The following is a 25643-nucleotide window of genomic DNA, read 5'->3' on the forward strand; positions in this document are numbered from 1 at the left end:
AGCAGTTATTAACAGTTGGTGAAAACCAGGAAAGTATACCTTTATCTGAACTCAAGCGAATATATTATAAATTAGACATGAAGCTCAGATATGGATGTAAAGATATTTGTGCATTAATAAGAGAGTTTACTTACAAAAAGACTTCCCAGAAGCTTATGAAATGAGAATTCCTCTGTGGAAAATATAAATATTTATTTGCATCAGCCACTAGCCTTTGCAAATCCCTATGTGAAAGAATATTTGCTTTCGTTGGTCCAATAGCTTAAGCTGTATTGAAGGGTGCTCAGTTATCAAAACTGAACAAAACAAGTCTCCAAGAGAGTCCTGAGGAGGTCTGCTGCCAAGTAATTGGGCTGGGTAGACCAGGACTTTGCTAAAGACAACTTGTTATACTCTTTATGTGCAGCTGCAGCAGACCCGCCAGCATCTCTAGTTCCTTTGTGGCCCATCACAAGTGTTGAAAAGTCTACAACTCCACCTTGCTTTGCTGTAGGGCTTTGCGCTGGCCCAAATGACAGTCCCAGTCAGCTATTCCTGGCCTGTGGCTGACCTTGAGACAACCCCCTCACAATACAAAAATATATTTTGCTATCACCTGACCCACTGGGCCAGCCAAAGTCCTCTCTGATGCCTTATCCGAATAGCGTCCAGCATGCATGGTAAGTTTTCCAATCGGCAGATGATTGTCTTTTAAAGAAAAGTTTTTTGAATGTCTCCCAGTTTCTTTATGGGAAGCAGAGAGAGCAATATGGGGTGTGAATTTGAAGCAGATTCTATGAAAGTTCTGGACCCAAAACTGTTGTTTTCTTAGTGTACACATCTGGCTTTCCCCAGTATACTGCCAGTTCTGTAACTCAGTTGAATACCCAACTGGGAGAATATAAAACTAGCATGGAACCAAAAATAAAGGCAAGAAGCACTAATTTGGGTTCAAGCAACACTTGTGATTAGCTGAACTAACCAACTAATATTTACTAATGAGAAATGCTACTTTTCTATAAAAGCATAAAATGCAGAAATTGAGCTTTGAAGATGCAGAAAGGTATGTTTTCTTTTGCACACAAAAAGAAGACTTTAAGAAAACTAGTTTTCTCACAATTAGAAAACAAAAAGCCCTATATTATAAATGAATAAAACACAAGCATGTAGTACCAATTGTCCCCTGCTTGCTGAACAAAATTGTCTTTCGCCAGCCAGAAAGTTTTACTCTATTTTCTGGGGAAATGGCCAGCAATCAACACTGACAGGTTGCAACTTGAGCATGTTAAAAGTCTGAGAAACTAATTAATGCTACAGAGGTTGCAATCCTTCTTTCATTTTACATACACAAAATCCAGGATTTGGGGCTTCACCGTCTCCCCATTTTCCTCTTAAAATCCATGAACTTTAAAATAAGAAGAAACCAAGAGCCATATTTAAGAAACACACAAAACTATAGAAGTCCAAGAACACTGCAGCTGGTATATTTTATACTCCCCTTTCCAGCTGCAGTTTAAGTTTATCTAATGTAGATCTGTAAACTCAAAAAACAATTTCATGTAATCTCCTAAATGTAACCTTTCATTGCAGACCTATATAGCTAGTATTGCTGAACTCCTTAAAATAGATTAAGTTTTTAAAATGGGGGAGGAGCCCATTTGGAGTGGATAAAATCTGGTTTTCGTACAGATTACAATGCAATTAGATTTGCAGCTATCATATAGTTTCTGCAACTGCCTTGGGACTGAAAAACGGTCCTCCATATGTAGGGGAGAACATGGTACAGCTGTGTGGAAAAACCACAATCCATTTCTGTTTCCAAGGTCTTCATGCTCTACCCCGTACTGGACTACTTGCCCCACTCTAGTAGTTGTGCTGACCTAAGAGGGCTAAAAAAAAGCCCCTCTGGGTAGATAAGACAGGAAGAATCTAGCCATACGTTTGCAGTTAATGCACAGAAGAGACATTTAGGTATCATTCCAACTATATTTCCCTTCCCTTCCAAATAAAGACGGAATTCCCAGAAACAAATCTGTTCCCAGGGTCCCAAGCCTGAAATTCTTCATCTGGTTATGTCTTGCTATAAATCATGGCATTCATGGAAAGAGATCTCCAAATTTCATGCTACATGACCTTACACTATGTGACCTGCTCAAAATCCAGCTCTTATTTGCAGTACTTGCACGCAGCATTGACAGTTGATCACAAGTAGTGAATCCCTAGCCTATTCTAATGGAATGGAAGAACAACCTATTTTGACCAGTTATTACAGCATAGCAATTTCCTAAGTTTTCCAAAAGAAACTAACAGGGGCATAATCTACCACCAAGCTTCTTGCGCAAAAATTGATGAGAGAGAGAGAGAGAGAGAGAGAGAGAGAGAGAGAGAGAGAGAAAGCACGCAGAGTTAATTCTGGTCTTGGGTGACATTTTATCAGATGATCTGTGTGTGTGTGTGTGTGTGTGTGTATTTCATTGTTCAGTCCTGTTCTGTAAAGGGCTCAGAAATCATTGCTGTGAAGTAGTATGGGAATTTAATAACTATTTTTTAAAAAAATTAATGTAGAGGGGTGCTCAATTGATGGCTCCCCTTCAAATTGTGCTCCAAATTGGCTTTAGGTGAAGCATCTCTTAAAATCTGGCACTGCATTGTGCACCAGCCAGAGGATATGAAAAAATGGGAGCTCGCATGACCCAGAGGAAAGAGAGAGGTTGATTTGGAACTGGCAGGCCTGATTGTCACATCAGATCTCTTGGCCCCAGCGCCTCATCTGTATAGGACAATAATAATAGAGATGCAGTCTCAAACTGTTTAGTCCATCAGTTTAAAACTTAATTTATAACTTAGTGAGCAAATATTAATTGATAGGTCATAGAATCATAGAATCATAGAGTTGGAAGAGACCACAAGGGTCATCGAGTCCAACCCCCTGCCAAGCAGGAAACACCATCAGAGCACTCCTGACATATGGTTGTCAAGCCTCTGCTTAAAGACCTCCAAAGAAGGAGACTCCACCACACTCCTTGGCAGCAAATTCCACTGTCGAACAGCTCTTACTGTCAGGAAGTTCTTCCTAATGTTTAGGTGGAATCTTCTTTCTTGTAGTTTGGATCCATTGCTCCGTGTCCACTTCTCTGGAGCAGCAGAAAACAACCTTTCTCCCTCCTCTATGTGACATCCTTTTATATATTTGAACATGGCTATCATATCAGGTCAGATATTTAATCTTGATTGGTTTGAGATCATTTTCTTGTCTTACGTAATAGGGATTGAAGAATACAGTATCATAGGAGAGCTTTTCTTTCAAATAAATGATTATTAAATGGTAAATCATTTCACAATCCTTCTGTATCTCAATAGATGCCTATACTGAGTGTTGTTTTATGCACATTTAATTTGCTCAGCAGTCTAACAGTAGATAATTAATCAACTAATATTCTTAGTTGACAGCTGGTAAGGAATAATAGTGATCCACCTCACAGGGTTGTTAGGGCAAGCACATAATAAACGGCTGTTGGAATTGTGTATGGTAGTAATCAAATATATAACTCTCTAGGAAATTCGCAGTTTATGAAAGCTCTCTCTCTCACTCTCACTCTCCAGTCAGCTGTGTCATTAGTAAAGCTGCTCACATTTTTATGAGTATTTGACATATGGGACTTTCTATGAGATTTTGATATTTTTATAATACGTTTCATCTGCTTCAACCCTGGCTTCTGCCTTGAATTCTCTACATGGATTGATGGCTGCCCTCTGGCTTCTTTCCCCTTATGTTCATACTCTGTCATCCCCTCCACCAAATTCAGCACATGAACCTCCTAGCATGTATCTTTAATAAAATTTAATAAATATATAAAAAAGTAAAGTGATGGTTTCAAATAAATTTGGCAAATTAGAGAAACGTATGAGCTGATGTAATCTTCCTGTTTTACAATGAATCAGATATTAGTTTGCCAAAAATGGATTTTATTTTTTTTTGTTTTGGCAAGGGCCAATATGGCAGCAGAAGGAGGCAGTGTGCCTGAGGGAAATCAGGAGGGCTTTGGAGCGGGGGAATGCAGCCAGAGGCCGTGAGGCAAGGATACAAGGGGAACTTCACTAGCTGAGCACCTAACCCTTTCCCAGACACTGACTGTACTCTTCCAAATGTTTTCTCTGCCAGTGAAATGGTACAGTGCAAGGAACCCCACCTGACTTTTGGACTTATTTGGCCGGCACAATATTACTGAAGTCACCAGAACCAGCATGCATCACTGGATGCAGTCATAATATAGAATAAGGGCACCTATTTTCTTCGACAGAAAGTTGGGGAAAGTGTGCCATCACTTTTGCTAAAAAATGTATGCCTTTGTGTGGAAAAAACTAGCTATGAGTAATGTTTACAAGGGACATACTATGGAATGAACCTTTGGCGACCCTTGGTATTTCTGTACTGGGTTCAAAATTTGCCACAGTGTTAATTCCCACTGATGTACAAACATACTGTCATTCTGTGCAGATAATTGTGCTTTGCTCCTAATGACATTTACTGTGTTCTTTTCAGGGGCCCACACAGGCCTGTGCTACACTCATTACATGCTTTATTTACAAAGAATTCTTTTGATTGCAGTGCCAAGTTCCACAGAGATTGATGCCCTTCTTGAAATGATTACAAATCAGTGGGGTTTCACAATGCAAGAGAAGGACCCTTGCCTCTGACATTCAAGGATTAATGGCTGGCCTATCAAGACATGCAGAAAATGTGATGCAAAGTCCATGTGAACTGGGGTGAATGGGTGGGTACTAGAAGGCTAGAGGAATGTGCAACAGGTAGATCAGCAGCCGCAAAGGAACTCTGGATGGGTTACCCATTGCTAGCAGCAGCTAGTGGGGCAGTGTAACAACACATTTTAAGATGGTTTCACTTCCAGGTCTGGAAGTGGGTGCTTCTCACAAACAAAGGCCTTCCCTCCAGCATGTTGGGTAAAAAGTAATATTCACTGGGACACTCTCATGGGAGTTTTATATGCTACTTCTAGAGAGAAATATAAACACATGTGAGAAAAATGTTTTCACCCACTGTAATGCAAACAATGTCTGGTTTTCAGTAGGGTGAAGAAGGTACCCTTAATTCTACATTACAACCAAGATCCTGCATCCAGAGACTTTAATGGTACAGCACCATACCATTAAGCAGAGATACTGAACCCACTACATAAACTGGACCCAGCAAATAAATCAGTCAGGGAGAGAGTCCTGGATCGGCTTCAACACCCTAATGTGTGGATTTAAAACACACAAACACACACATGGTTTACAATATAAAAACACAAAAAGACATAACATAGTAACAAACAAAAACAATACCCCTTACAATTTAGAATGCCAGCAATTGTTTAATTAGTCAAAGGCTATATTATAGCTGTATCACAAAGTGATAGTATTCTCACTATTCCATGCCCCAACAGTTTTATGAGATTACAATTAATAGCAAACCTAGAATGCAGTTTTTTGCTCAAGCCTATTCCAAAAGTCCATTGCAAAACCTCAGTTTCAACTAGGATATGAAAGGCCCTAGTGTACTAGATACAGGTCAATGCCAACACTAAAACAAGATATCACTTGTTTGGGTGCATATGCTCAAATCAGTAATTCAATATGCACATATTACAAATAAATATATTGCAGTCATCTTGAGAGAATTCATTTGTAGCTATTTGCTTTACATCTGTACTTCAAAGATAATGCCTATTGGTCTGTAGGCAAGTGGAGTGGAGAGAATGGCCAAGTTCTATCTTATTATTGTCAGGCTCATGCCTTCTGCTTCTATAATCTGCAAACAACAGTTTATTGCCCAAGAGGGTAGGAAACTCTTTTGAGGTTCATTTTTAAAGATGAATCTTTGTTTATTCCCAAATTTGATTGCAGCATGAGGCTTCCAGCCAAGGGAAATACAGCAATGAAACTGACCCATTAAACTAAAGGAGTGAGAGAAGGTTCCAGTCTGGGTAATGAAGGATGAAGCTCATGCTAAATTATGTGCTATTAAACAGACATCCAATGGGTGTGACAGTCCTAAACTTTCTCAGAAACTACGAATTAGGCATAGCAGAGATATAAAGGATCAGGGTGAAACAAAGAAAGAAAGAAAGAAAGAAAGAGGGAAAATATCTGGAGTGTTGGCTTTTAAAGAAGTTACATAAATTATGTTTTTCCAGTTGATTATATCCACCAGCCTCTGTTTCTCCAAAAGAGCACATGATATTAGGAGTAACCAAAACAAGCTTGATATGGAATGGGAGGCACATTTTTTTAAAAGTTGGTTTTGTTTGGAATTCTGTTAGATAACACCCAGAGTGGACCACCAAAGTACCAAGGCAAAGAAACAAAGCTGCACATTTCTCCACATTTACTCATTCTGAGAGAACAAAATGGAATGCCTGAGAAATGCTTCATGGCTTGTTTCTATTTCTTAGCTATGACTATGAAATTCAGAGAAGAAATCAAGTCAAGAAGTTCAACAGAAAGATCAGAGGAAGAGTGGAAAGAAAGAAAAGTGGAAAGCAGGCAAGGCAGCCCACCAAATTCCAACTCTTGGCAAGGCAAGGCAACAACTGTCCAACTCCAAAGCAACCTAAGTCACCCAGTTGGCCCTGTCCAAGCAGGTGCTGTGAGGAAAGAAGGGTGAATAATCCATGGTGAGCCAAAGGCACACTGCAAAGGAGAAAACATACCCACACACCCCACACACAATCAACAGATCACTACCAAGCCAACTTGAGGGGGAAATTCTTTTAGCTCACAACAGGACTAGACAGATGCAGAGCACTACCAAAATTTTACACTATCCATGAATGCGAAAAGGCAAAATTGTCTGATTCTGGAGTGTGATGATTATTCCCATTTCAAAAAAAAGTGATAAAGCAAGTAGGAGGAAGTGGTTTATTATACAACCCTCTACCTTTAAAATCCAAAATAATAACACACATTACAGTGGTACCTCTGGTTACGTACTTAATTCATTGCAGAGGTCCGTACTTAACCTGAAACTGTTCTTAACCTGAAGCACCACTTTAGCTAATGGGGCCTCCCTCTGCCGCCACACCGCTGGAGCACAATTTCTGTTCTCATCCTGAAGCAAAGTTCTTAACCCGAGGTACTATTTCTAGGTTAGCGGAGTCTGTAACCTGAAGCGTATGTAACCTGAGGTACCACCGTACTAACAAGTTAAACACAACAATAATCAGAGAAGGGACAGGGAACCCGCGGCTGTCCCTAGAGCAACAGCCAATATGGCAAACAATCAGGGATTCTGGGAGTCATAGCCAGCAACTGAGGGTTGGAGGGTTGGCACAGGCTTCCCATTCCAGAAATGTCTGTTTACTATGTTGTGTTTGAACCACCAGGCTACACAAATATCCCTCATAGTATTAACTCCTAACTCCACAGTGCAGATTGTGCTGTCCATGTATTATGAAAACATAATAAGGGCAGAAATAAAAGTTCCTCCCCTCTCCAAGACCATTTCCTGCAACTCCAGTTGTGGGCTATACAACACACAACCAAGGTTTGGGAGGGGAGAGCTCTTGCCAGGACATGTCCTTAGGAAAAAATATAGGGAAATGATAGCTCAGTCCCTCCTGTGAAATTCACCCTGATTCCAATCTCAGATGTTTGCTACTCAAGAATGTACGCTGAAATTTCCCATGTGCAAAAGACACCACAAACAGAACCAAAGCTAGGAATAAATCCCACAAAATTCAGTTGAAAGGACAGTCCTCAAGAGAGCCTAAGAGCAGCAAATTCTTACGTAACATACTTTTAGTTATAAGATCAGCTTCTGTTCATCCGCGGGGTGTAAGAAGAGATGCCACTTGAAACCACCTACAAAGGAGCTTTTTTGCTCCTTTATGCATTGGGCCTATTAGATGGCAACATCTTGTGTTATTAGACAGTTGCTAAGAAAAGTGTGAAAGCAGTTGCTGGCAGAATTATAGCAGACTTGTCAGTGGCTTTTAAATCAAGGGCAGTTAAACACTAGAGAACTTGAGTATTAAAACCGCACGTATGATATTGCTTCCACTGAATCTCAAGGATTATTCATCGTTGTGTTAAAACAGGCATAAGACATTTTGCAAAGCTACTTGACCGTTGCAAGACAGTTATACTGACCCAATGCCTTTGGTGAAATGCTGGCAGCACTGGTGCGCTGGTTACAGTTACAGCTGTAAAATGAATGCTGTATAAATCAAAATATACTCATAAACCCCACAGAAGGCTGGCCAGAGAAATGCTGGTCTCACTCACATGCATGATGTTTATTAACTGCATATGCAAGATAGATCATTATATATTAAAAGCCAGTTATCAGCATCATCTGAATAGCAGTGCTGTTGTTGTTGGGTTTGATTGGGGACTTTTTACATGGACTTTGGGCTATAGGAGTGTTTGGTTGCTGTTGTTTTTAAAGGGGAAACTTAGATCTTTCACACATGGCCAGGGATGGGATGGCGACTATAAGGTACAGTCTTTATTCATAAAGCAAATAACTCTTTCATGTAATCCCTCGCTCATTTTAATATATGAGCTACTCCAAATCCCATTGATCCTTCATTTCCTTCTTACTGTTCCCTCATTCTAGCTGGCCTCTGAAAACACTTTCCCACATCTTCATGGCTTGTAAAAGCCAATTCTCATGCTCTGCTCCCTTTTCTCTCTGATATCATTTGGAGCCAGCTTTAATGGAGACTTCTATATAGTCCACACTAGACTGAGAGGATTCCAATGTTAGGTCCATACTAGAGTAACAGAGGTCAACACAAAACAGGGCTAACTATGTAGATGGGATTGTTTAATTTTAAAAGTAAAGTCGCATATAAATTTTTTGTGCTCCTGGGGCTTCAATAGAGGCTTTCCTAATGGATCATGCCCTGCAATATGCATGTTTGTGCATGATTTTTACAGGCGCCAACTGGCTCTTAAGTTACATTCTTTTCCTCACTAATGGCCCAACTATCCATTATAAGCTTCTCAGATTTGGCACTGGGCTGTCCAATCACCCTATGTGTGTTGCTATCTCCATCCAAGGAAGTCTCTCTGCATTCTTCCCACACTGTTTCTTTGTGCACACTAACTGCTGCCAGAAATGAATACATTATGGCAGAAACAAAGCCACCGCCACCATGTGCTGAAAAATGAATTGGACAAACTCTTGGCAACACGTTGAAAAGAACAATCTTGTTGTGACAATGGTATCAGCTACATGTTCTGTTAAATATATTCTTCTATCCTCAAGATGAGTGAAAAGAATGTTGGTTCCTAATAATTTATGTGAAGCTCATCTTCCAACTGGAGGGGTTTCTTCTTTTGCATTTGTGCCTCACAATAATGCTTCCACTCCTTGTTTGCCAGGAGTACCTGAAGAGTGTTCTCTCTTTCACTCTATTACTTCTTTGATGTTAATACATTGTTATTTTGAAGATCATGGGAGACACTGCCTAGCCTTCCCCGAGCCTGCCTGCTTGCCTGAGGGGAGTTAGTGTGTGCGGCAGCTGGCCACGGAGGGCAAGGGCCGAGTAGGGAGCCCAGCAGAACTGGTGCCAGGATGGGCGAGTAGACATGCAATGGAGCAGTGAAGTCATACAGAAGGCACCTCCCACCCGCTCCATTGGTTGATAAAAGCAGCCCTGAACGAGAGGCGGCCAATCTATTTATTTTGCACTAATCCACGTAAGTGCGGCCGTGCATGAGTGGGACGCACATAGGTGGGCAGGCGCCTGTACTCAGGAGAGTGGAAAATACCTTTACACATGAATGAAGAAGGAATTCTAAGGATTGATTCATGCATACACCTCTGGAATAGTTTGTGCTTTTGTAACATTTGAAACTGAAGCTGTGCAGATATGGTGGGCGGCATGGCTACTTCTTTGGAGATTTGCAGCACTGGTGGAAAAATGAATCATTTGCTCTCCAATTCTTGACATTAATACTGCAGCATGGGATTCCAATCTCACAGAAATGACAACCATTCTGCAGAGATACACAGGAGCCAGACCTGTCCCAAATGAGTATTTGAGAATATAAAACTATATTATGGTTAACTGTAATTAAAGATTCAGGTAGGTAGCCGTGTTGGTCTAAAGCAGTCGAAATAAATTAAAAAATTAAAAAATTGCCCAGCATGCACACGAAAGCTTATACCCAGAACAAACTTAGTTGGTCTCTAAGGTGTTGCTGGACAATTTTTATTTTTTAATTTATTCTAATTAAAGAGGTGCTTTATCTTCATAGCAACGTCAGACAAAGGGTCCCTTGGTAAGGAAGAAGCCATCAAACTTGTGTGTAGTTTTACATTGGTGGGTTTTTGTAACTGCAACTGTACTCCGGGATTAACCAGCCTACACCCCTTATTCTAACAATATCCATGAGTTTGAATGCATTGCATTACTAATAGGTGCTGAGTTTAGCTATTGAGAGCAGAGCCTTTAAATTTCCGCAAAGAGATAGATGCATGCATCACTATATTTCAGTAACACAATATTAAGCACTCTGTTCTCAATTGTCCCATGACTTTATCATAATCTAAAGTATAATATATCTTCTCAAGGTTTAAGAGGAGAATGCCAAAGGCTCTTAAGCCACACACGCTCATGCAACAGATGAAAGCCTGTTACAAACCCTGCTCACGTTCACCATTTATCAAACGGCAAACTCTTGGAAAGCTGCCAAAGCATACCTAAAAATCGCTCAGGCTACCTAAACAGCCACATGCAGTGAATATTTTAACATAGCTGTCAAGGCATGTCCACACGTTTTCAACAGTCTCAGGAACGAGGAACTGGAAGGGGCAGGATGGACACACACACACACACACACAAACATAAAGTGCCATTAACTGCTTTTTTTCCCCCTTACTCCAAACTGCCCTGGTTAATCTTTGTACTGAAAGGCAGTACAGACATCTAACAAATAATAAAAATGAATAAAAATGTTTCCCCTTCTTTTTGAGAAAGTCTGTGACCTTCCAAATGGCCAGGAATTTGTGGGGTCGGTGGGTATCATTTACATTTGAAAACAAGAAACTGCTTTAAGCTGAGGTTAAACCTCATTCTTATAAGTAACTTATAACACCCAGGGCATAACATGTAAAGGAAAATCTTATTTCAATGTATCACCCTACAGCTTCCGGGGTGGGGGGGAGAGAGACCCCATGTCACAGGTGTAGTATCTCTTCCACTGCCTTGGATGCTGCATTTCACCATTGAGTAATTTCTGTGCATTACAGAAAGATGCAGTTCAGCAGCAGAAGCCCAGAACTCAGAACCAGAAAAATGGGTATTTCAGCCTTTCAAAACTGCTCCTTTTATAATCTGCAAAATGAGAGGTTTCAAATGGAGCTGATATAGTTTAAGACGGGGGTTCAAAACTGTTGCCCCTGCACTGACCCTGTGCTACTGAGTGAAGCAGCAGGGATAAGGTGTTGAGAATATGAGACAGCACTAAACGAAGGACGTACCAACTGCCTTCTGGAATGTCATAATCATTTGGCTGCTTCTCTGCTTCTCTCTGGCATTCAAATCAGAGGCAGCTTTTGCCTCACTTGGGGATTGTAAGAAAATGTCAATATTTTCAAATGCTCAGCACCATATCAGCCTGCACGGATTTCATAGCCAACAGAAAGCAGACTCGCTCCACTTCCCTATTCAAAGGAGAGAGAGCCCACACAATGCACAATAAGCAGCAGTGAGCCTTGTCTATTTGTCAAGCTCACTCCATCCTGGGCCTCTTTTGGATGGGCTTTCCTTTTCAAGTCAACCTACATTTGATGTGCAGTTGTTGTTGTTTTTTTGCGACTTCTCAGGGATGCTTCTTGGAACTGATCAACCTCAGAGCTCTCTCACTTACACCCTTTTATGGTTTAAAAGATATTTTCCATTTGTCTGGGTAGGGAAAGGGTTTTTCATAAGGGATCAATTCCCTCCGCTACCTAGCCACTCCAAGATTCCTGTTTTTGTTCTGGCATCCAACAAAGGAACACTTTTATTAGGAGAAAAGTGACACAGTGTGCTGTCTGTAAAATTAAGTATATTTTCCCTGATGTGACAAGCTACCAAAGGAGGTAAAAAACATTTGGGGGGAAGCCCCTGCCCCAAAGCCAACAAAAATGGAATATCTTGACTGAAATGTAAAAATCACTGACCATTCCCACTCGTCCTAAAAATTTTTCCCCTCTACGCTTCCAAGGAATTGTTTAATGGGAAAGATTGTTTTAAAAGAGTTATGAAAAATGTTTTTTTAATAGTGCAAGGACACAAGGTTAAGGATGCCAGTGCTATTGTTGGAAGGCTGCTCAAAATGATCCGAACGCAAAGAATAAGAAGCCTCTCTTGGAAGAGCTGCCCAGATTTCTGCAGAATTATGCTTGTTTTAAAACAAGAGGTAATTCCATTTGTATTTTCCCTTCTTAAAAGAGAGGTGGCTGTAGGAGTTATTGCAAAATTGAGATAGGCGGACAGTGATCACCCATGCTTGTAGAGATCAGGCGAATTTCACACAGTTCTGTTTTCACCAACTAGTTAAGGAACAGACAGCCTACCCTTTTGGCAAACTTGCCACAAATCAAGTCTAAACTATAAGATAGCACTCACTGTAGCACACACTGAAATACAGATGCAGCACCAACTGCACTGATGTGGTCTTTCCAAGTGAATTGAATTGGGGAGAAGTCAAAAGTAGAGGGCAGAAGGGGCAGGAGTGGAGTCTCAAATATGCCAGAACTGCTGGGCTATGCTGCTGTTCAGGAATGCAACAAACTCCTGCCTGTGATACTTCTGCACTAAAGTATTCATTTCCACAACATTCAGTCAATATGTTATAGCTAGTTCACGTGGATACATTTCAACACTTGGTGGGTGCAACATTCAGTGATGATGACTTGCTTTCACTCCTCTAACACCACAGATAAAGCTTCAAGTACAAGAGTCAGTCATCCAATGTAAAATAACATGGGCATGCATGTGAGAATTGTCCCTTCATTTCCAGACTTTCATGGGCTGCTACTAGACTTTTTTTTAAGTACAGAAACATTACTCCAAATCTTTAGTGGGCTAATCATAAATAATAAATAAAAATCAGCACTGACTTGAGCATGCACGTGTTTGGACCACAGCAACCTAACCCTGAACACAAAGGCTTGGAAAAGGCTTGGAAATGAAGCCTTAATTCATACAAAAATGCTTCAGCCTTCAGCTGCTGACTTTCTTAGAGTTACTAAGAACTAGTCATATATTCCAGATCCTCAGCTAGAACTTTACAAACACAATTTACTTTAATGCAAGGTAATCCAATTCATGGTGACATTTCAGGGTTTTTTTTTAATTTCTGGGCAAAGATTAAGAGGATTCAGAATCGCCCCTTCCAAAATCAAACCAGTAAAAACAAATTATACTCTATTCATTGCTGCAGCAGTCATTCCATTTCTTTGATCCAAAAGGTAAAGCTTATGCAATTTATTCTGATGAACAAAAAGCACCAGTACTGTATATTGTAATGCAAATGATTTTTTTTCCTTCTAGGGAAAAGTTATTTTAAAAAACGTCTTCTTAGCTAGAGAAATGTTTTGTAATCTGATGATCATTTTTTTAAAAAGGGGGGTTATTGTTCAAATCAAGTTTGGGGCATTCTAGACGAATGGGTATGACATTTATATCCGGCATTGAACTGAAAGTTTAGGGCTAACATATTAGACAGCCCTGAGTAACTACACCCTTGCTGACTGTTTGGTCTAAATGACCGGATGTTTTCCTTGGAACTGAAACAGGTGGGGATTTTGGACTCAACAAGATTAATTTGAAAGCACAAAATCTGAGCAATCATTTTGGCCCTAAGCTGGAGCACTCTGACCCAAATTATCATTCGCCTGGCCAGCTTATTGCCATCTAAATCATAGAAGCTTTACCAGAGTCAACAGCATTTTTTAAATATTTATAACTTATTCTTACTAAGTATAATTTATTGTTACAGAGATGGAACTGTCTCTTCTCAAGTTCCATTGGAATGAATAACAGTCACAAAGTACTTTTTAATTATTGCATTTCAACGGGTTTTGAGCTGCAGCCATTTCCAGTGGCCAGACTCACGTTAACAGAAATAGTGCGCTCACATTTCCTTCATCTCATGTTCCCCAGTGAAACTGCACTGCAGTGCAGGAAAGCAAGGCAATCCCCCCCCCCCAAATTTTCTGACAAGTGTTTTCACAACACACATGCCACGATTCCAGCCTATAGAGAGTCCGGAAGGGTCTTGAGGGATGTGGGGTCAAAAAGAGGGAACTTAAGGGGAAGTCAGCTAGCCTTTCTAAGTCTTTCTAAGGAAAGGTCAGAGAAAGTCTGACTACTTTAGAAGTCTCCAGGTTTAACTAGTCTCAAGCGGACTTTACTCCTATTCTTCCCTGGGCCAAATAATCTTCTATATCCACCCAATCTGGCAAGAGCTGATTTTGATAAGGCAGTTAAAAAAACACATTCAAGATAAATAGTTTATGGCACAAAAACATTTGGTGGTGACCTCAGTCTTTCTGTAACTTGGGAGGCAATATTCAGACCAAGTACAGCATTTGCTTTGCAAAAGGCCATTCTCAGTGTTTAAATGAGAGGGAAAGAGAAAGTATTCAAAATAAACGGATTGAGAGCTGCTAATCCAAGACAAATATGATTATTAGAAGAAAGTTCCTGCAGAGCTTTCTTCAGCCACCTTAATTGTTCCATACGGTAGAAACAACCTCTCATGTTGACAAGACAGCTGGACTTCAACCCTGAATCCCAGCAGGCCACCTACTTTAGGTACATTTAAAAATGGCTTCTAATGTGAACACCCAGAGATCACTAATAAAATACATTGCAGAACCAGCTTATTTGCAAAGTAAAAATATTTGCACAACTTTTGTGCTGCAACTCTGACCTGAAAAAATATTTTTATAGTGAAAATGTTTGAATTTCCATGGGCCTAATTGCTACTAAAGCCTTCAAAGCAGGGGTTACTGCAGGCCTCTGTTGCAAACAGGCTACCAATTCCCAAAGGAGTTCCCAAGCAATGAATAATAAGGGGAATAATAAGTAAAATTATTATTTTTATTTTATTTTAAATTGCATACATTTCCCTTCTTAAATCTTTTCATGGTTGCATGAAAACAAGCAGAGATAGAGAAGGCAAAAGCACGCTTTCTAATTAAGGTTTTTAATTAAAGCCCCAGTTTGCATCTCACCCTCAGCAAGCCACTTTCTCTCAGCTTTCCATCTGCAGTATGGGGATAATGCTAGCTTACCTTACAGAAGCAGGAATATTGTTAAGACTTACAACCAGACAATGGAAGGTCAAAAACACTCAAAAAGCACTATACAAAATAAGTGGTTTAGAAATAAATGAATAGAGTTGCTGTTATTCACTCATCTAATGAGGAGTAAAAAATAGTCTCCAGGGAAGCAGTCACAGATGTTTTTGCAGAAGTGTATTTTTTCCAGGCTGCAGATCATATGTACTGAAATACCTTGGACAAACTGATTAGTAAAAAAAAAGAAAAAAGTATGTGGACTTACGTATGTACCTACCTACATATTTTTATTTGTATGCTGCCTTTCTCTCTTATATGCAAGGCTGCTGTGATTCTGTCGTCATCTCAGTTATGTGGTTTTGCTATCACCACTGAGTTTATACAGAAAAGTGCACAGAAACTAAAGAAAAAGATATAGACTTTTTCCCACCTTCAAGATTTTACCCATTCAGCCCTGCATATGTGTACTCTTCCATGCACAGATCTTCTTCCTTCACTGAAATAAACCAGGAACACAGCATTGGCTCTAGGTCAGGGAAGGAGAACCAATGGCCCTCCAGATGTTGATGGACTACAGCACCATCACACCTGACCATTGGCCATGCTGGAGGGCCACAGGTTCCACATCCCTCTTGTAGGGCCAGTGGAAAAGAGTGGCTTATGGGGATTTTTGTCATCTCTGTCCAAAAGGGCCTTTGGCTGGTGAACCAGCCATAGCTAGAAATAAGCACTCCTAGCCACAGAGGTTACTTGAGGCTTCAGTGACAAAGCTGGATCCAACAGAACTCCCACGCTACGCACCTGCTCTTTGCATGAGAGTGCAACCCTGTTCAGAGCAGATTTCTCCCCATCCCTCAAACACGTAACACCTCCATCTTGTTCTAATCTGCTGCCGAACAACCAGCCCAACATTGCCTCCAAGAACTGATCTAGAACGTCCTCATATTAGTGACAACTGACTCCAAATCTCCGGTTGACGTCTTCCAAAAGTTTTATATAGGTGTTAAACAACAGCAGAGGGGGTGAGGAGGGTGAGGGATCCCTGCAGAATACCACTGGGTAACTCCCTGGCTCTGAGTAACAGCCTCCCTTTGCTGTTCTCTGAAAGCAACAAAGACAGCTACAGTGCCATGAGCAGCCCTCAAGCATGTCTCAATTTACTGTTGAGCATCCCACATTTTATACGGAACTTAGGTGGGCGTTCTGCAGTCTCATTTTATGCAGCCCCCCTCCCCGTTCCTCCTGAAGCTGTGCCATTGCTCCATCCTTCTTTTCTATTTATGTACTCCTTATTTTTCCAGACTTTCCCTTTCCTTCTATATAATTTCAGAACTGAAGAAACAGTATTTTGTACAATAAAAGTAAATTGATTTTTCAGAACTTTTTCTGGTTTTATGGCTTGGAAGAAAGACGCTCTCAGTGCCCCAGCCGCTACCCCATTGGTGTGTGTTTGTACACAGAGAGAATGTGAACCCTGAAATAAAAATTACTTTACTTGCTTTCCAGCGCAGTAGCTGTATTGGTGTGTGCTTTAAAATATAATTATTCTGTATGCTAATTTGAAAGCAATTCATCAGACCTGGGGGGGGGGGGGCGGTTACTTTCTAAGTAGACTTGGGAATTCTAATCTAAGTTAGCTATGGTGAAAAATTAAGCACCGCAGTCATTAGTCATAATTGGTTAATCCAGAAGAGTTTTGACCCTGGCTCTGCCCAAATTACCCCTGAGCGAATGTGGCTCTCAACAGAAAAAAAGCAACCAAACCATGCCCACCCCTGTTTTATAATACACATTGACGGTCTGTGTTCATCTCAACTCTTCATGGTATACAAGCCACTTAAGCCCAATCCTTGAAATTCAGTTGTTGGGACTAAACTAGCTTAAGTATAAGCACAAGCGTTTAGGCAGTCTGTGAATTACAGAATGTGTGGCTTTGTGCCATTCCTGTGTAGATCTTCTGGACTGTGTGACTAACCTTTCTATAACCTTTGGCACTCCACAATGATAAATCAAAGGCCACTTGACAGTCATAAGGCTGTTCAAGCTGGGCATTTAAAAATCAAACCTGCAGCTTGCTAAAAGCCAACTTTTCAAATACATAAAAAAATAAGCTGTTTCTTTTCCCCATTTTCTTCCCTGTCTTTGTTTATTCAGGAGTTCAGTAAACCCAGCTGGATCACAGACTGTCATCAAAGAAGCATTCTAAGGCCAGCATGTATTTGATGCCAATTGTCTAAAAATAAATGAAGACTTTGCCACTGGAGAATAATTGTTTAGGACCTTTGCAATGGATAGTAGCTTTTTAAAAATAAAATTAAAAAATATGGAGAAAGAAGATGCTCTGATTAAAGACCACACAAATGCTTTAAAGCAACAGTTCATTTTGCTCAAAAATAACAATGCAAGCAATTGTGTAGCTAAAGATTCCAAAAAAACTCCATGCACATCCAGTATCTAACATTAACACATTTGAGTGCAAATTTAAGAATTGTAGGTTCAATTAGTCAAGTCAAAGGTTCTAATGTAGATGTGGAAACAAAGCAGCTATTGACAACAAAATGGACCAGTTTCTTTTTGCTACTCCCAGCAGGTCCCAATGGTGACAACATACAACCTTCACTCATTTCAAGAACAGATGATCATCACACGACAGTATTGGGAGGAGGGGGAAAACAGGAAATGGGACTTTTTGCTACTGTCACACCATTGGCTACGCAAAGTCAACAACAGTAACAACAATATGGTAGAGGTTCACACAGTTGCCCTGATCCACAGCCCTGTGAACACTCTGATGCGCACATGGAACTTCTGTGCACATGAGTAGGTTCCATTCAAAAAATGCTGCCACTGAAGGTGGTGTTTCATTGGTTGGGTGCTGCTGCTGCTGCTGGTGGTGTATTATTACTGGAATAATCACTGGTTGGCTTTGGATACTGTGGTTCAAATGCTGTGCTAATTATATTATATGTGGTTTGGTTATATTATATTTTTGTGTACTTGATACACTTATATCCAGCTCTTCTATTGAAAGTGGTTACATTGAGCTCCCAGCGGTCAACCACTCATGCACTGATCAGGCCCCACACCTCCTTAGTTTCACCTTGCTCTTCATTGGCTCATACAAGCTTTTAGGGATTTTTTGAGATGAAATAAATATAATGGAAGGGTAGCCCCCACACGCTCAGTTGCTCCCCCTAGCAAAATGATGGGTGAAATCCTAGTGAAGCAAGGGCCAGGGGGTCCCACATCAAATTGTTTGAACAAACTATGGAGAGATAGATGTAGCTATAGATATAGCTATAGATATATACCATAGTTACACACACAAAAACACACAGAATCTCACACACCAGGTCAACTCCTACTGCTGGTGATGGAGCTACAGTTTCAGTGATAGCAGATTTGTAACTGGTTCACAAATTTGCAGTATCGTTTGGAGGCCGCTTCTTGCTGTACTCAGATTCAGATGCCCAAGTACATGTCAAAGAAGTATCATGTGAACAATGAAGCATACACAAGTGTTTGATTTACGGCAGCGAAAGGGAGTCGGTGGCACTCCAGGTATTTTAGCTGAACTGTAATTCCCAAAAGCCCTGACCATCGGCAACACTGTCTGGGGCTGATGGGAACTGGAGTCCAACAGCATCTAGAGGGCCACATGTTCCCCATCACTGAGTTACAGCTTTTCTAATCAACATGTTGCAATCAGAGGCTGAAAGTTTATCCCTTTCAGGACTTGCTGAAGCCAACTGTCTACTCTCAGAAATAATTCTGGCCCTGTAGACATACTATTTTTGTATTCTCTTTTAACCTTTTGTACATTGTGACAGATAACCTCAAGAAAAGACCCACACTTCCCTCCGAAGTTTGCCAATAGAATCCCTCACGGAAACTCGTCCAAGTTGCAGAAGCCAAATGCAAGCCAAAACAGTTTTATTTTCTCAATGCAAAAATCTAGACAATACAAGAGGGTGAGTTATGCACTAAAAGGACAAAAACAAAACAAACCTTCTAATGCATATTTGGAAACTAACTAAACCTTAGCACTAGTTTTTGTACAAAGAAATAGTAAGAAATCCAAGTTTGCAAATGTGAATCAGCTATCATTTTTTAAAGAATCATCTCACAAGCTAGTCATGGAAAATCTGGTAGAATGAGGAAAGGCCCACGACACAGTGGGCAGAACACCAGCTTTGCATGCTGAAGGTTCCAGGTTCAGCCCATGGCATAGACAGTTAAAAAGGATCAAGCACCAAAAACATAAAAGATGTTCTCATCTTTTGAAACAGTTTTCCCCTTCCCCAAATTTCTCTGGCTGCAAATAGGGTAGAACATTTTAAGTGCTGATTCGCACCAGAGCCTTAAGCAGGTATAAGGCAGCTTCCTCTGGAACTGCAAAGCTGTAAGAGATTTAACAGGTTATGCAGTCCAACTGCCTCCTATGTCCCACCCTCAAGACCAACTTTTCGTCCATGTCTGAACCATCCACTCTAACCCCGCCTTGCCTGCCACTCCACCATCCTTCAGTCCCCAGCTTTCCCCCTCTGTTCCTTATGTCCTGCTAATGCAGCCTAAATCCTCTGGAAACTGCTCATGTCATTTCAGTTTTTAGAACCACATCTAACATTCATTTAATGGATATTTAACACAGAAGAAGTGGAAAGACAGACAACAGTAGTGCTGATGTTATTTTTTCATTTTATTATGGTTTTTTTTTTTAAAAAAAACTTTTCCTTCTACCTGCCTCTGCATCCCATGCATGTACATTGCTTCATTCTCTCTGGAGCACAGGCATTAAAAAAAAGTCCCCCTGTGCTATTTTTCAAATGGTACTGCTCTTGTACAACTCCAAGAGGGTTCTGAAATAGGTGATAAAAGGACCCCTGACCGTTAGGTCCAGTCGTGACCGACTCTGGGGTTGTGCGCTCATCTCGCTCTATAGGCCGAGGGAGCCGGTGTTTGTCCACAGACAGCGGCCAACATGACTAAGCTGCTTCTGGCGAACCAGAGCAGCACACGGAAACACCATTTACCTTCCCGCTGGAGCGGTACCTATTTATCTACTTGCACTTTGACGTGCTTTCGAACTGCTAGGTTGGCAGGAGCTGGGACCGAACAACAGGAGCTCACCCCGTCGCGGGGATTCGAACCGCCGTCCTTCTGATCGGCAAGTCCTAGGCTCTGTGGTTTAACCCACAGCGCCACTCACGTCCCCGAAATAGGTGATACTGCACACTAATATGGTTGTCCCATATTCGATGCAACAGAAAATGAAAGATAAGAAACTGTGTATGTAATTTTTAAATGTGTCAGGCACAAGAAGGATTAATGTTTACTATATCTTTATGTTTTCAGCTGTTCCTGCTAACACTCCCTTTCATGGTCCAACAGAATTATAGGGGTTCTCATCTTGATACTGGAGGGTGGGAAGGGGGGTTTGCTTGTCAGTGATACATAATTTTCTCTATGAAGAAAATTAGAACTCCATGAGCAGAGAGAAAACTGTCCCCAATGCTGCATTTCTGGACCACAAAGCCAGGGATAGGGTTTTCCTGTACCACAACTTGCTTAATAAAGAAAAGATGTGTCACCTAAAGCTCATCCCATCTCGTATGATCTGTGATCTTCGACATATGGCTGACATGTTGCATTGGCCCCAGGAAACACAGACAAGGGGAAGACTCCCACTACAGTGTCAAAAAAACCGTACTATGCTTTCCCAACCATTAAAGCTGTAAACTGGGCCAACAACCATTTGCCAGTTTGCCTGTGCAATATATATATCCAAGGAACTAATCATTTCAACTGTATCTTGGATGAACTTTCAATTCTGTCTATGAAGCACGCTTAGTGAAATATTCCTTTGTAACTCCATTTTAAAAAAGATAAGAGTCCAGTATATAATTTTGCAGGTGTTAAATAGAAATTTAAACATCCTAGCGTCCTCAACATGACCAAACAATGTACTGAACAGATTCAAACAACAGCAACCACAGGGAAAGGGGGAGGGGAAAGAGAAAAGAAGAGAATCTGATCTTGCACATTTTTCACATCAGGCTTGGGTCCTGCTTTCCTTTATAAGTGGGTTGAAAAAAGAAATGATTCACAAACACTCCCACCAACATTTAAATGTTGAGATGTTTATGGTGTCTTCCATATGGAGGTCGATTGCTCCAGCTAGCCTGCAAGCAATGGGAATTAAAAGCCACAATAATGATGAGAACGTGAATCCAATAACTCCCAGCCTTGCTGGGAGAACACATCAGATAGTTGTGACCACAGAGTTGTCTTTGTTTATGCTGTTTTGCAAAGCTTCGTATGCTGCGATCAGCTCTGCAGCTTAAAGTGACTTAATGAATAAAATCTGCTAAAGAGATAACTGGATGGAGGCTGGCTGGAACACTAAGGTTGGGGAAGGACAACGCTCAGTAAATAAAATTACTGGTGTAACCCACCCAAATTCAAAAGATACAAGTTAAAGCTGCTAGACTACTCTCCTCTACTCCGCTCTAGAAATTTTTGCTAATAACATGAAGACTCTTTTTTAAAAAAAAACCATGGCTGGCACAGCATGCAATCCTGAAAACTGCTATTTTTAAGTTAAATGCTAGTTGGTAGAAATTGGACTGCTTCATTTACATCATCTGAAATGGGTGTGGACTTAAATATTTTTATTGCTCTTGCCTTGGATGTTTTTGGTTGTTGTTTTTCAAGGCTGCACAGGAAGCTGTAAACTTTCAGCTCGTTCAGTCCATAAAATGCATAAGACATTGAGGTCTGTAGAAGTGGCCAAGGGAAAGTGGCTCTGAGAGATCCACTTCTTGATACTGGCCCTCATTTATGAAATTCACTGAGACAGGCCGGCCAGAGTTGGAGGAAACGTGGAAGACATATTTTACAATAAACAAGCAAACAACATCCTTTGGACCACAGCAGTCCAACACATGACCCTCCAGGCCTCCCCTGCCCCAGCCATTGTACTGCTTTCCTAAAGCCAGGTAAGCAAAGTGCCAGGCTATGGGAAAGAGGTGTAAAGGCTCTGACAGGGTCTTTACTAGAGTCCTCCATCCTCCTTCCAAAGGCCTAATTGGTGCTTTCCCAACATTGGGAAGGAGATGGGAGGGCTCTAGGACCCTGCTACAGCCTTTTGTCTCCTTCTCAAGCTTGGTGCCTTGCTTAGTCAGCTTTGGGAAGGGATGGGGGATGGGGTGTGTGTCAAATTTTGGGATCGCTTCCCGCTCCCACGCAACAAGGCAGTGTGTGGCCTGAGAGTTCCATGTTGAAGTATTCTTATGGCCCACTTGGTATGAAAGTTTGGACTGCCCTGCTCTGGACAAAAGCAATGAGAAGTTTAGTCCAAGGTGAAAGTAAAAAGATGCTGTAGATATTACAGGTTGTATCCAACACTGTGTGCATGGAGTTCCACTCATGAAATGAGATTTCCCCTTTCTACTCCCCCCTTCTCCACAATCTGCTCTTGAGAATAAGATTTTGAGGAGGTGCAGGGTGGTGCAGGGAAGAATGACTAGGTTTGTGGTGCAAGAAGAACAACAGCACTGGATACAACCATATATATCAGGAACTAACATATTAGGACCAGATTCACTGGTATGCAAAATAACACAGGCCCCAGAAACAGGAGTGCCTGAAGCATACCAGTGTAGTGGGGCCTGCAAACTAATTAGTAACCTCTCTCTTTCTCTTTCTGAAGGGGTCTCAAGCTTATTTTACCCAAAAAAAACTGTGCTCATGGTAGAAAATCATGAAACAACCAGTTCTTTTATTAGCTGGTAGCTAATTATGTTGGAAGCCCTATGCCATCTTACATTCATTCTCTCATAAAGCAGAAGGGCTCAGAGAGTTCCCTGTCTCCAAGCAAATGTCAAGCATGAACATATGGCACAAGGCTAACCAACACTTTATAGGAACACCCAGGGAGTATGTTGAGGATGGAAAAAGACAAAATTAATGCAATCAAACCCAGATTACATTTCACACAGAACTACCAAAAGAACAGATGGGAAATGAAAAAAATCTGATGCTCCACCAGCTTTTCTATCCCAGGCCTGTCAACTGTAATTAGCTCTGCCTAAATAACCACATGGAAGTAGTAACAAGAGTTTTCTGCTCTGGGGCAAGACCTTGTCCTGTTGTGGCCACCACTTTCCCCCTTATGTGGCAATGAGAAAGGAAAGGAACTCTTCAGTACTCTCCACCACACATTTGCACTTGGCGCTCCTACATTAACTTTCCTTACCTTCACACAGTTTGGGGATGTAACTCAACGGCCTGGGAACTACATGCAGTTTCAGAGGCACAGTTTTGCCTAATCCTATTAGCCGCAGTCAAAGGGACTGTGGGTAATATCAGGATTTGTTTTAAAGGGGAAACAATAAGAAGATCAGTCCCAGAAGTGCATGCGATTCACGAACATAAGGCTCAAGGAAAGTGAGGAAGGGGATGAGAGAGAAAAGCAGATTTATTAAGCACATCCTTCCTGATACTCTTTGCAGCCTCAGGTCATCTGTGCAGACAGCTGGAGAGGTTGACGAAACTGGTCCTTCATTTGCCCTTTCCAAAAGTGGCATGTCCATATTTCCTAAATGTCAACTTGCTCCTAAAGTTCAAAAAGTTATACAACTTTGGACTAGAGATGGCTGTTTAATAACATATAGAAACAATGGCTCATAGTTAGCTAAAGTGATTTCACAGCCAGAACCTTTTAAATGAAATAAAGAGAAATGCCAACTCCCCAATTTGACTCTCCACCCATATTTGCCCTAGAGCTCTTTTTATTAGGCTGTAAAACTTCATGTTCATTGAAACAAAATATTTTCATTTAGCAGAAGACTTCCTTTATCTACATAACTTTGACCTTGGAAACTGGGGTGTGACACAGCTTTTGAGCCTGGAATAAAGGGTAAGCCTTAGGGATGGGTGAACTGGGCAGTCACCTGGTATGCCAAACTGAGTGGGGAGCACAAAATTGAGTTACATGGCATGTACTGTCTACAGTGAACTAGGCTGGGAAAAAGCAAATATCTGTAACCTTTTTTCCAAGGTTCTATAGGTTGTTTAGGTACTGGCTACAAAAAGGATATTCCTTCACAGAATTATAGAGTTGAAAGAGACCACAAGGGTCATCTAGTCAAACCCCCTGCAATGCAGAAATATTTGCCCAACATGGGGCTAAAACCCTGAGATTCAATTAGCTTTAAAGTATGTTTCTTTTACAATTTCCAGTTAGATGTCATTTTTCCTAGGTAAAAATCAGTGGAACACAGCTTTACTTTGAGACAATGTTACTGAGCACTTCAAATATTATAAGCACTATATAAAGGTAAAGGTCCAGTCTTGGGCCAGTCTTGACAGACTCTAGGGTTGTGCGCTCATGTCACTCTAGAGGCCGGGAGCCAACGCTGTCCGCAGACACTTCCGGGTCACGTGGCCAGGGTGACGAAGCTGCTCCGGCGAACCGGCACCAGAGCAGCACACGGAACGCCGTTTACCTTCCCGCTAGAAAGCGGTACCTATTTATCTACTTGCACTTAATTGTGCTTTCGAACTGCTAGGTGGGTAGGAGCTGGGACCGAATGACGGGAGCTCACCCCGCCACGGGAATTCGAACCGCCGACCATGCGATCGGCAAGTCCTAGGCGCTGAGGTTTTACCCACAGCGCCACCCGCGTCCCCCATAAGCACTATATAGATAATAATAAAATAAAGGCATAAGCTGTAAGAGGTCAGCTGGATATCTTTTTATTTATAACGTCTTTATTATTTATAAAGATAAAATGAATTGTTATTTTAAAGTAAAGAATGCTTACCAAAAGATAGGCACTGCTACATACAAAACAAAAAATATTTGAAGCAAAACTTGTGATAGTTCTGTGTTGCTTAGTGCACTGCCACTACTCAGAATGTGGCTTTTTTAGCTCTGGCTTGTGCAAACTGTAGCGGTTGAGAGGTCAGTGTTTTGAGCACTGCTGCTCTCGATGGATAGGCTATCAAATGATGTGAACCTCTCATCTACCATGGAAGATTGCAAGCATGCTTTGATGAGCTTTAACTTTGGAAACCTATGCTTGCCACTGGCAACTATAACTGGAAATGTGGAGGGAATTAATAGTGCTACCCAAACATGTGGGAGGACATCAGTTATTTTGGTATCAGCTATACATCAGTTGGGACGCGGGTGGCGTTGTGGGTTAAAGCCTCAGTGCCTAGGGCTTGCCGATCGAAAGGTCGGTGGTTCGAATCCCCGCGGTGGGGTGCGCTCCCGCTGTTCGGTCCCAGCGCCTGCCAACCTGTCAAGACTGGCCCATACAGGCAGGGGTACCTTTACCTTTACCTTTAT

General features: G+C 41.3%; 1 protein-coding gene and 1 long non-coding RNA gene across 3 annotated transcripts in view; one reads left to right on the forward strand and one right to left on the reverse strand.

Moving 5' to 3' along the window:
• The window catches only part of BANP (BTG3 associated nuclear protein), a 145703-nt gene that overhangs the window by 23438 nt on the left and 96622 nt on the right, over positions 1-25643 (reverse strand). The gene's annotated exons all lie outside the window — the stretch shown is intronic.
• Positions 639-17578, forward strand: LOC310682834. The gene is made up of 3 exons (XR_014514195.1): positions 639-659; positions 6435-6656; positions 17441-17578. It is a non-coding gene; the product is annotated as an uncharacterized lncRNA (long non-coding RNA).

Source organism: Podarcis tiliguerta (assembly GCF_965153285.1).
Source record: "Podarcis tiliguerta genome assembly, chromosome: 8".
Taxonomy (NCBI): Eukaryota; Metazoa; Chordata; class Lepidosauria; order Squamata; family Lacertidae; genus Podarcis; species Podarcis tiliguerta.